General features: G+C 35.1%; 1 protein-coding gene across 9 annotated transcripts in view; it reads left to right on the top strand.

Annotated features, from left to right (window-relative positions):
* Window positions 1-13,802, top strand: part of Dmd (dystrophin) — a 2,040,854-nt gene that overhangs the window by 537,537 nt on the left and 1,489,515 nt on the right. The gene's annotated exons all lie outside the window — the stretch shown is intronic.

Here is a 13,802-nt window from a genome sequence, read left to right on the forward strand (position 1 = left end):
AATTTCAAAATGATGAAAATATTTTGGGTAAAGTATCAACAAGTATAAAGACCAAGAAATGTGAAGGAGTCTGTGGTATAAGATATAAAACCAAACCAAGATTAATAGCATTAATCTGAGCATTAATGGAAGAGAGAGAGAGGAGAGATGACTAAGGAGTGACATCAGAAAAGAATACAAGTTACGTCATCATGTATCTAAAAAAAATGAGGAGCCTTTGAATGGTGGCAAGTATGAATGAGCTGTAATTTATTTTGTGTCTATGAAAAGATGATTTCTGCTGCAATTTGTAGAATGGAATGAGAGTCATTATCATAAGAACATATTGCTCTGCTAAGTAGAAGAGTATAATTTAAGTGGGGTAGCAGTAGTGAACAAGATGACCCAGTGTACAATGCATTCTTTGTTTATGTTCATAGGGCTTGAACTCAGAGTCTGGGCACTGTCCTTGAGTTTTTCCCTCAAGGTTAGCACTCCACTACATTGAGACACAAAGCCACTTTCAACATGGCATTCTTTGAAATTCAAAAAGAATAAACCTTTGTGATAGGCTAACTGAAGGAGCACAGAAACTGAATAACAATCCCTGATTTGTGGATCTTATTACCAAATGGAAATGAAGATCAATGGGCAACTAATAATTTTGGAGATAATCAAGAAAAATCCCAACCTTGCATAGATTTAATTTGAAGTTTCATTATATAGATATCTCTCAAATTAGGTATCAGTGCCCTGAAAGGAGAGATTTTAACGAGATGGATATTTGCAAATTGTTAATATTTAGGCAATATGAGCAAGTTGGGAGACTGACCTAGTGTAATCAATAAATTGTAGATGACATTACCTAGAGAAGACTGAATATAACTGAAGAAGACTGAGATCCAACTTCTGAGCCTCTTCAGAATTTTGTACTGGGTAAATGAATAGTACTCCAAGGAGATCCTTGGGAAATTGAGGCCAGACAAGGATAAGACCTGAAAAACATGGTGTCAAAGGAGCCAAGACAAAACAGTTTAAGAAGAAAAGAGTGCTACTGGGAGCTATAGAGTAAGATGAAGATAGAAAAACATCCATTAGACTTGCCATTGTTGTAGCCACTAGTGGAATAGATAAATACAAGTTCTGTGATATAGTTTTATCTAGGGCATAGGCTGTCATGTTCATCCTCTTTAAAAATCTTGACCCCCCTATTCATTCCCTATCAGTTTTATTATATTCTGTAGCACTTTGACAAAGATTGATTTTTTTAAAATTTATCATCCATAACAACTCGAGTCTAAGTGCCAAGAGAGCAGGGACTTTGGTTACTGCTCTACTACGAACATTTGGCTTAGTACTTGGCATATCCTAGATTTTTGGTAAATGAGTTGAGTGTTAGAATGGGATAGAGAAAAGTAGGTACAATGAACGTAGCTAAAAAAACATTTAAAAGTTTTATTTGAAGGGGACCAGAGAAATAGAAGGGAATATAAGAGAAAGTCAATTTATGAACACCTACCATGGTTTATTAGAGCCAAGACATACATGCTAATTGACTAGATTAAGCAGAAATTATGTCTGTAGCAGATTAAACTCCAGGTAATTTGAAACCACCCTCAGTGAGAGTATTTACAGAAGGGGTATTGGTAAACATTATATTTTAGGTATTTTTCTTATCATTGCATATTATGCCTTTGGAGGGTAGCTTTTTGTTTTAAACCAAATTATCACCACACCACTGGCTTATTTCAAATTTTGTTTTGTTTTGAAACTGGAGGGTTTTCAATCATGTTTGAGCATGAAGATTGAATTTCTTAATAGAAATTAAGTGAAAAATACAAGTGGAAATCCCTTGAAATAGGAATGATATAGGGGTCAATAACCGTATCTCATGTGAGAAAGATATTCTGATAATTTTAAATAAAATACTATACATAAAAATATGGAAATCTAACCTACCTCCAGACTGAAAATGAGGCTCATCATTAGAACGCTTGTCTAGGAAAGTCAAAAATCTGAGTTCAAAGCCATTACCACTAAAAAAAGAAAAGAAGAGAGGAGAGGCTAGGATTTCGTTCTTTTACATGGGCTACTATGTACTTTATTATAAATTGCATAACCATTAATTCAATTTTTCTAACATAAACATCAAATTCTATTTAATATTCAAAAGAATATATGCTATTATTATTTATGATATACATAATCTATGAAAGTCAGCTACTTGAGTTATGTTTTATGCCTTATAAAACATCATCCATTACAGATTGTTGTATAAAATGTGATTTGTTATACCCCCAAAGGTATAAAATGCAATAATAACAAAAATACCTAAAATATAATGTTTACCAATATCCCTAGTGTAGGGTGAATGCATGTGCTTTTTGGTGTTTATTCTCATTTTCATTTTTATCTTTCTCCATAATTGCAATGTGAATTTCAAAATTATATATAATTTTTTACTTTGCAACTTATTTATCATCCATTCCTATTGCTTTATTTATAATCGAGTAAGCCTAATTACATCGGTGGAAACCAGAAACCCCAAACTCATACACGAATGAAATTTTATTAATACTGTCAAAAGCAGAATATGTCCCTATATTTTGATGTGCATTAAAGTGTCCACTTGTTTGTTGAATATTTTGTCAGCATAATACTTAGTGGTTAAAAAGTAAACAGATTCCTAAGAGAAGTTTCTCTTTAAGTCTTTTGCCCACTTATTTATTGGACAGTTGTTTCTTTGAGGATTTGTTGTTGGGGGATTTAATTTTTTGAGTTCCAGGTATATTTTAGATATGAGACCTTTGTCCGTTGTATGGCTAGTGAAGATCTTGCTAGCTATGTCCTTTGCCATGCAGAAGCTCTGCAACTTCATGCAATCCCATTTGTCCAACCTTTCTTTGATTTGTTGTGTTTCTGGGTCTCTATTCAGAAAATTTCGGCCTGTGCCAAGGAGACCTAGGGTTTCTCCTGTAATGTTTTGACTCCGAGGTCTTTGATCCATTTGGAGTTGATTCTGGTGCAGGGTGATATATAAGGATCTAGCTTTAGTTTTCTACAAGTAATTAAACAATTTTGCCAGCACCATTTACTGAAGAGGCTATCTTTCTTCCATTCTATTTTTTAGCTCCCTTATCGAAGATTAGATGGCTATAGGTCTGTAGGTTCATTTCTGGGTTTTCAATTCTATTCCATTGGTCCTGAGGTCTGTTCTTGTGCCAGTACCAAGCTGTTTTGATTACTATGGGTTTATAGTAGAGTTTGAAATTTGGTATTGATATTCCTCCAGCACTGTTCTTGAAGGTTGGCCAATAGACACATGAAGAAATGCTCAACCTCCCTAGCCATAAAAGAAATGCAAATCAAAACAACATTGAGATACCACCTCACCCCAGTTAGAATGGCTAAAATCAAGAACTCTAATAACAACAGATGCTCGAGGGGATGTGAACAGAAGGGAACCTTACTGCATTGTTGGTGGGAGTGTAAACTTGTTCAACCACTTTAGAAAGCAGTATAGAGGTTCCTCAAAAGACTCCACATAGAGCTTCCCTATGACCCAGCAATCCCACGTTTGGGCATTCACCCAAATGTTCACAAACAAGACCACACTAAAGCTACCAGCACGACTATGTTTATTGCAGCACTATTTACTATAGCTAAGATATGGAACCAACCCAGATGCCCCTCAGTAGATGAATGGATCAAGAAAATGTGGTATATATACACAATGGAATTCTATGCCTCCATCAGAAAAAATGACATTGCCCGATTTGTTAGAAAATGGAAAGACTTGGAAAAAATTATATTAAGTGAAGTAAGCCAGGCCCAAAGAAACATAGGTCCCATGGTTTCCCTTATCTGCAATATCTAGTATATGTCTGAGTCAAGCAGAAAAGGTCAGATAAGGTGATGTTAGGGAAATGAACCCTAAGATATGTATTCAAATTTTTTTCTTTCTTGTGATTGTTTCTAACACATTTATAAGATTATTTCTTTGTTGCTTTATATATCCCTTCCCCCACAGTATACACCTGCTTTCACTGTATTTAATGTCGGTATAATTTGTGGAGGGGAAGGGGAAAAACAAATCGTTTAAATAGGGATACAGGTGGATCCATTGCAACAATGAGATGTACAAGTCATTATGTCGAAAAACGAACTTTACAGCTTTGGTGCGGGGTGGTGGGGGGGAAGCGGGGAGGATTGGGTGGGGGGCGGGAGGAGGATGGGAAGGGATGGGAAGGGGAAACAAAGGAGGAGGCTACAATGCTTGGTAAGAAATGTACTCATTATCTTGCCCATGTAATTGTAACCCCTCTGTACATTATTTTCACAATAAAAAAAAAAGTAAACAGATTCCAGTTGTTGGGCATTGGTTTGAGTTTTCAGGGAGATCACTGTAAAATTTGGCATTTGTTCAAGAAAATTTCTTCTGCCATCAATTATCTCATAATTTGTTTGTGAGCTTTCTATTATGGTACCTTATTAAAAACTGCATCCCTTTTTCTAATTTAGCATGTAATATAACACACCAAAACCATGCTGTCTTGCTAGGTGTGAGTGGTGACTATAATCTATCAGACTTCTCCAGTAGTTCACTATTGTTCTGTAAGAAATAGAGCCACTCTAATCATGAAAACTCCTTCTCTGTGAATTAGCATTATATATTGTGCATGGCAGGCACCTTACACATATTTGGTGATTTGCATGCAGAAATATTCAAAAATTGAAAACATGTTTCAATTAGAATAAAATCATGACAACTTAATAAATTGAACATTGAGCATTTATTTACTTCATGCATTTATTTTCAATCATAAATATACTATTTGTAAGAGACTATTATACATATATAGTATATACATAATTCACTATAAAACATATATATGTAGCCTGAATATATGAACAGATAAAGTACATATAGATAGACATATATCTATATGGAACTAGTAGATATATAGTAGTATATAGATATATAGTATACACATTATATATCTACTATATGTAGTAGATATATAGAAATATAGATAATGTGTTTATACATACATATATATTATGTATATATTACATAAGTTTGTGTGTGTGTGTGTGTGTGTGTGCCATTCCTGGGGCTTGAACTTGGGGCCTGGGTGCTGTCTCCAGCTTTTTTTGCTCAACGCTAGCATTCTACCACTTGAGACATAACTCCACTTCCAGGGGTTTTTTGTTAGTTTTTTTTTCTGGTGGTTAATTGAAGATAGAGTCTCACAGGTTTTCTTGGCTGTCTTTGAGCTGCAATCCTTGGATCTCAGCCTCCTGAGTAGCTAGGATTACAAGCATGAGCCATAGGTGTCTAGCAGTAAATACTAATTCTTAAGGAATTTAGTTAATTTTACTGCAGTCTGTTAGATTTAGTGAAAGAACCATGATTTCATTATGGTATATTTGCCTTAATATGTGGTGGGTACTTTATAGAATATTTATGTCTAAATAGATTAGTCATTATATGAAGTTTTTGCTTGACAATAGTCATATTTGAAATATTTGCTTCAGGACTGCATAATTCCTATCATAAAACATATTAGTAACAATAAAAAACAATTAAATCAATTGTCTCCATTCTGATCCTATAGTTTATCAATGATCATTTTGAATAGCGTAAAACACAAGGGTATTGAAATATGATATTTTGTGTTAGTAAAGAAGATTGCAGCTGAGATGATTTTTTGCAACTGTGCACTCTTTTTCCAAGTAGGAAAAAGTCAATTTGGTTAGGTCAAAAGCAAAGCACAAAAACAGCAGGTGACAATTAAGACAGCAGAGTTAAATGTCACCGAGTCAAAATACGTCCTTCTCAAATGGAAACTCCAATAGCTCTTCCCACAATAGGCATGTAGAGAGAATTGTAAGAAAGTAAAAATACTTTTCCATCAATAGTCTCCCACACTGACTGATCAGTTTCCATTTGTTAGGTCAAGCTAGCATCCATTCTGCTTTTAGAACATAAGTAGAGAAAACTTGTTCCAACATTGTAAATTGTCTAAGATGTTTTTAGAAAATAAAATATAGTTCAAGGCTGTGCATGTAGCTAAGTACTAGAGCACTTAGCATGGTCCTGTAGCTCTATCTCTAACAACATTTAAACTACTTAGGAGGCATAGGCAAGAAGATGTTAAGTAAAAGACCACCTTTGCTACATAGCCTGGGGAATATACCAAGACTGTCTCAAAAGAATTATTTTACTGATTTAATTTAAAAAATATTATCAGTACATTGCATCCTTTATGAGTGGCTGGCTGAGACATTTTATGTCATTTTTTATTTTATTTTTTGTCAGTTGTGGGGCGTGAACTCTGGGCCTGGGCACTGTCCCTCAGCTCTTCAGCATAAGGCTAGCGCTCTACCACTTGAGCCACAGCACCACTTCTGCCTTTTTTTCTGCTTATGTGGTGCTGAGGAACTGAACCCAGGGCCTCATGCATGCAAGGCAAGCACTCTACCACTGAGCCGCATTCCCAGCCCCTGCCTGAGACATTTTAAAGTTTTATTTTTGTATTTTAATTGAATGCTGAAAGATACAATATTTCACTTCAAGAGAGTAAGATCCTGAGGATTATGGCTCAAGGCCAGGCTGGGCAGAAAAGTCAGACAATTTATCTCCAAAATAAACAACAAAACCTGAGTTGTAGGCATGGTTTAAATGATGATTACCAGGAGTGAACAAGAAAGCCAAGCAAGTACAGGGCCCTGAATTCAACCCCTGTTACCAGAAGAAAAAAAAGCTGTAATTTGTGCTGCTTGAGAGACAGAGTTAGGAGAAACATTATCCTATGGTGGCTCCAGGTAAAAGTGAGACTGACTGAAAAATAACTAAACAAAAAGTACTGGAATCTGGCTCATCTGGTAGAGCATCTGCCTAGTAAGCACAAGACCCTAACTTCAAATCCCAGTAGAACGAAAACCAAAATGGCATTTAATAAAAACAAGTGCTGGTGACTCACACCTATAATCCTAGCTGGTCAGGAAGCTGAGATCTGAGGATTGTGGTTTGAAGCCAGCCCAGGCAGAAAAATTTGTGAGATTCTTATCTCCAATAAACTAACTCAGAAGCCAGAAATGGCCCTGTGGCTCAAGGGATAGAGTGCTAGACTTGAGCACAAAAAGGCTCAGGGACAGCACCCAGGCCCTGAGTTCAAGCCCCATGGCTGAAAAAAAAAAGAAAAGAAAAAAAAGAAAGAAAAAAAGAAAGAAAATTCCTTTAAAATTGTGAAGAAATGCTTTTTCTATATAATTTTCCCCAAAGAGTCCAGCAAACACAGTGCATTTGTGAAAATCAGTTTTTCTGTACAAAAAAGATAAAAAATTAAGTGAAGCTTTAATTTGATAAGTATATATTGTATGTATGTATTGAAAACATCACATTGTAGCTCATTAATATGTACAATTATCATGTGATAACAAAAAGATACGTGTTTATATTTTTGTGGTGAAATTCTTTATTTGTAACATCGTTTTTCCTTAGAATTCATATTCTATTAAGAGAGACCTCTGGGCCCATTTACTTACCCTCTAATCTCAAAGTCTAGAACATTAAGATGAGTATTGGTGGCTCACACCTGTAATCCCACCAGTTACTCGTAAGGCTAAGATCTGAAGATTACAGTTTGAAACAAGCTCAGGCAGAAAAGTCTGTTAGATGCTTCTCTCTGATTAACAACCAAAACAGTTGGAAGTGAGACTGTGGGCTCAAGTGGCAGAATGCCAGCCTTGAGCGAAAAAGCTAAGAGACAGTACCCAGGTCCTGATTTCAAGCCCTAGTACCCGCAATAAAAGGAAAGAGAGAGAGAGAGAGAGACAGAGAGACAGAGAGACAGAGAGACAGAGAGACAGAGAGACAGAGAGACAGAGAGACAGAGAGACAGAGAGACAGAGACAGAGACAGAGACAGAGACAGAGAGACAGAGACAGAGAGACAGAGACAGAGACAGAGACAGAGAGACAGAGACAGAGACAGAGACAGAGACAGAGAGAGACAGAGAGAGACAGAGAGAGACAGAGAGAGACAGAGAGAGAGATTTCTCATAATATTTGTCAAGCTATCAGAGTCTTCTCTGAGTACCTGATTTTATTTTTTCCTTATGAATTAAGTAAGCGTTATGTATTTTCTATGTATAACAAGATGAAGCTGATAGTTTTCTGCTAGTTACACTCTAAGCATATTGAAAAGAGTAATTGCATGTTTAAAAGATAAAACAGTTTGGCGATTCTCATGGATAAATAAAAAGCCATTGCTTTTATCTGTATTAATGTTATTATGAAATGGAATCATCTATATCACTGCAAATTATTTTCATCACTATATTTATTTTTCTTTAATGAGAAGTATTGTTATTAGATGATAAAAGCAACTACTTGGATCAATGAGTGAATGCTAAAATTAGACTAGTTAAGGAGTACATAATTTAGTGAATGTAGAATGTACCTTGTGGAATACTAAAGAATTTCACATGAGAGGACCTAAGCAGATGATTTTCTTATCAAGATGCTGTATATTGATAGTATAATGTGAATTGTGTGTAAACAATATACCAATCTAGAGTATAGTTCTTAATACTGAATGCTATCATGGTTTAGTCCATATATATGTACTACAGTGTACTGTGTATCAACTTCAGCATTTAGAAATCAGATGGTATAACATAAATCTCATTTGCAAACTTGAAGTGATACATTTTACTTCTTTAAGGAGAGTTTTACATCAACATAAGTGGTTATTTTCTGCAAGCATGAGTTTAAATTGTGTCAATGTGTATACCCTTGTCTTTTGACATTCAGAACTGTCGATGTCTCCTTTGTGAAGATTCTTCTCACCAGTTCATTGGATCCACTTATTTTTCAACCAGTGGACATAATGGTTTGTTTTAAATGATTATGTTCTTTAATACGAACTTTGGAAAATGATGCAGATTTCTTCTAACCGTAGTTTCTAAATGACATTCTTTTGTTTTCCTAAAAACAAATCTCTTAAAAAGCTTACCCAGGAAAGCTTTAAACATATGTTATCTGTGAAATTCTACTTCCTTCTGATTACACAGGATACACAGTGTAATCCAGTATTTCAATTCCAGCCTTTCTCTTGGCAGAATGCTGGCCTAAGATTTGGACCATGAAGCCCCTTGTTTAGATTTCCCAGAAGTGTTTAAACAAAGTTTTGCCTAGCAGCTGACTAATCAGACTTCCCTGAGATTCACTGCTCAAGATCAGGATAGTTTTATTGAAGACACAGTTTCATACCACTCATTTCTATTGGCTTTTAGAGATGGGGGAATACTGAACATTAACTGTATGCAAATTTTCTTTAGTCATCTTCATTTTTAGTATTTGCAATGCTTTTATTTATTTTTCTTTTTGCTTATGAGGTGCTGAGGAATCTAACCCAGGCCCTCTTGAATGCAAGGCAACACTCTACCACTGAGCCACCTTTCTAGCCCAAGAGATGCTTTTATTATAACAGAATTTTTATACATACATATACACACATACACAATTTGTATGTGTGTGTATGTGTCTGTTTAAGATTACTCCTAGAGTGACAAATTGAAAAATATTGATTAAATCACTGAAAGTAAATTTCAATCCTATCAGTACATACATTATATTAATATGTAGAAATAAGTTGCCCTAATGTCTTCCACTGAAGTTATTATGACATTTCTATATAAACTACATATATCTTGGGGCTGGGAAGGTGGCTCGGTGGTAGAGTGCTTTCATTGCATGCATGAGGCCCAAGGTTCGATTCCTCAGCACCACATAAGCAGCAAAAGCTGGAACTGGCGCTGTGGCTCAAATGGTAGAGTGCTAGCCTTGAGCTGAAGAGCTGAGGGACAACGTCAAGTCCCAGAGTTCAGGCCCCACAACCGACAACAAAAAAATAGCTATATATATTTTATAATAGATACTACAGACATACTATATATTATACAATATATATGCTACATATAATATTAGATACACATGCTGTATTACATATTATATAATATAGATATAGTATTTATTCATTACAAATATATGTGTTTACTTGTTTATGAGGCAGTCTTTTCTCCAATTTTTTTAATCTTTTATTGACAATGGGCATATTAATGGGGCTGCAATCTAATTGGTCTGTTTTTCTGTTGCTATTCCAAAAGCATGCGCTTTCTGTTACTATTGCTCTATGGGTTATTTTAGAGACAGAAATCTTGGTATCTTCAATTTTATCTTTTTTTCTCATGGTAGTTTTAGCTATTGTGTGTCCTTTATGGTTCCCTATCAATTTTTCGATTCTTTTCTTTTCTTGTGAAACGAATATCATCAGGGTTTAGAAGGATATTTCATTGAATCTGTAATCACTTTCTCTAATATAGCCTTTTTTACAATATTAATTCTACTGTTCCATGAACATGGGGGATCTTTCCAGCTTCTAATAACTTCCATTTCTTTTCTTCAGTGTTTTATAGTGTTCATTGTACAGATCTTTTACCATCTTCATTGAGTTTATACTTAGGTAAAATTTCAGATTCTTCTGAATGTAATTACTTTCCTGGTTTATTCCTAAGAATGCTCAATATTCTTATATATATACATATATGAATACAAAATCAGGAAAAATTTATATATATATATATATATATGTTCCTGATTTTTGAATGTTGATTTTGTATTTTGTTACTTGTCTGAAAGTGTTTATTAGATCTACGATGGTCTTCATAGAGTCTTTATGATCCTTTAAATATAAGATCATGTGTCTAATGTGCAAATAGGGTAATGTCACTTCTTTCTTGCCTGTGTGCATCCCATTTAAACTTTTCTCATACCTTACTACTTGGCTAAGATTCAAGCACTTTATTGAATAAGAGTAGTGAGAGTGAGTTGGGTACTGGTGGCTCAAACCTGTAATTCTAGCTACTCAGGTGACTGAGATCAGAGAATTATGGTTCAAAGCCAAGCTGATAGGGAAATTCATGAGATTGTTCCAATTAACCACCAAAAAGCTGAAAGTAGCAAGTGGTAGAGCACTAGCATTGAGTAAAATCTCACAGGCAGTGCTCATGCACTGGGTTTAAGTCCCAGGACTAGAGTGCCTATAAACACACATGCACACACACACACACACACACACACACACACACACACACACACACACACACACACACACACACACACAAAGTCTTGATATTTTTAGCTCTTTTCCATTTTAGGGGAAAGCCTTGAAGTTTTCCCTTATTCAATGTAAGGTTAACTATTGGTTAATATATACAATCTTTAAGAATAGCTGTTCAGGTTAATATTTATCCTGCTACTTGAAAGGGACTGATTTGTTCAACTTCATTTCATGGACTAGAAATTTTATTCCTGATTTTTTCACTCATTATGAGAATGCTTGCTTAGAAACTATTTGTTTAAACAGATTGTTTTTCTTTTTAAATTTTTTATTGTGAAAATACCATACAGAGGGGTTACAATAACATGGGCAAGGTATCAAGCATTGTTACCTCCTCCTTTGTTTCCCCTTCCCATCCTTTCCCATCCCCCCTAAAGTTGTAAAGTTCATTTTTCAACATAACATCTTGTACATTTCATTGTTGCAATGGGTCCACCTGTATCCCTATTTGAAAAATTTGTTTTTTCCCTTCCCCTCCACAAATTATACCAGCATCAAATACAGTGAAAACAGGGGTTATACCATGGGGGAGGGACATACAAAGCAACAAAGAAATCATCTTATAAATGTGTTAGAAACAAGCGCAAGAAAGAAAAAAAATATTTGAATCCTTATCATTGGGTTCATTTTGCCTAACAACTTATCTGGCCGTTTCTGTTTGTCTCAGACATATACTAGTTATTGCAAATAAGGGAAACCATGGGACCTATGTTTCTTTGGGCCTGGTTTACATCAATTAATATAACTTTTCCAAGTCTTTCAATTTCCTAACAAATGGGGCAACGTCATTCTTTCTGATGGAGGCATAGAATTCCATTGTGTATATATACCACATTTTCTTGATACATTCATCTACTGAGGGGCATCTGGGTTGGTTCCATATCTTAGCTATGGTAAATAATGCTGCAATTAACATAGTTTTGCTGGTAGCTTTAGTATGGTCTTGTTTGGGTAAATGCCCAAAGGTGAGATTGCTGGGTCATAGGGTAGCTCTATGTAGAGTCTTTTGAGGAACCTCCATACTGCTTTCCAAAGTGATTGAACAAGTTTACACTCCTACTAACAGTGTAGTAAGGTTCCCTTCTGTCCACATCCCCTCCAGCATCTGTTGTTATTAGAGTTCTTGATTATAGCCATTCTAACTGGGGTGAGGTGGTATCTCAATGTTGTTTTGATTTGCATTTCTTTTATGGCTAGGGAGGTTGAGCATTTCTTCATGTGTCTATTGGCCATCCTTCTGTCCTCTTACTTATTGCCACTTATATATTGGGCAGTTGTTTCTTTCAAAATTTGTTGTTGGGGGATTTAATTTTTTGAGTTCCAGATATATTTTAGATATGAGACCCTTGTCCGTTGTATGGCTAGTGAAGATCTCCCAATTCATGGGCTTTCTATTGATCTTGCTAGCTATGTCCTTTGCCATGCAGAAGCTCTGCAATTTCATGCAATCCCATTTGTTCAACCATTCTTTGATTTGTTGTGTTTTTGGGTCTCTATTAAGAAAATTTCTGCTTGTGCCAAGGAGATCTAGGGTTTCTCCTATTCCATCCTGTCAGGTTTGCAGAGCGTCTGCTTTGACTCCGAGGTCTTTGATCCATTTGGAGTTGATTCTGGTCCAGGGTGATCAGATATTTTAATGCTACCTACAATAAATTTATGGCAAAACAACCCCACACTGCCAAATGTGTTCTCCTGATCTCCTGTCAGGACTCTTTCTTTTAAACTTATATGATTGATTTAATTGATAAATAAAATTTTATGCATTTATCATTTACAACATGGTACTTTTCAATTTGTATACATTGTGGAGTGATGAAGCTTAAACAATTAACATATATTTTACCTCAGGTATTTACCCTATTTTTGGATGAGACCACCTGAAAGCTGATAACGTCAAAATTTTAGAGAATGCAATGTGTTGTGCTGAGCTAGTTGATGTAATGTTTCTCTTGAATTTATTTATTTCTCCTGCCTAACTCAAACATTTTATTCATTGGCCTACAATTCCTCAAAATCTCAACATCAGCCCCTGGTATCCACCATTTTAGTATTTATTTATTTGCTTTTAACATTTTAGTCTCTAAATGAATATAATACCAAGTTTTGTGTGTGCCTGGTGTTTATCACTTAGCAAGATATCCTACAAGTTCATCCTTATTAGTTACACATGACAAAATTGCCTTCTTTTTAAAGGATGACTACTTGTTTCTTGTTTAAGACTTCTAATGAACAATTCTGCAATGAATGGTACACTTTACATTAAGAATTATTATTAGATTGGGGTTACTTGTTTTTAGCACAGTAGTTCTGTTACACCACCAAGAAGCAAAAGAAGATTTTGGAAAAAGTGCCAGCTGTAATGAAGTACCACAGACTTTCAAAGAGTGGGTTTCATTCACTGTCTGGATTTGGTAAATGACTTGAAATTGGACTTATTTGAATCATGTGTAAGACTTCATATATATATATATATATATATATATATATATATATATATATTTCAAAAGTCTTAGTAGGAAAGTGAAATCCAACTTCAACAGATATATCACAATGTAAGCAAAAATTTTCACACAGTTCAGAAATACTTAAAATCATTTTCTATATGGCATATAGGGTATTTTGTCTTATTTTGATT

This window comes from Dipodomys merriami, unplaced genomic scaffold (genome assembly GCF_024711535.1).
Source record: "Dipodomys merriami isolate MVZ:Mamm:240054 unplaced genomic scaffold, mDipMer1.0.p SCAF_3, whole genome shotgun sequence".
NCBI lineage: Eukaryota > Metazoa > Chordata > Mammalia > Rodentia > Heteromyidae > Dipodomys > Dipodomys merriami.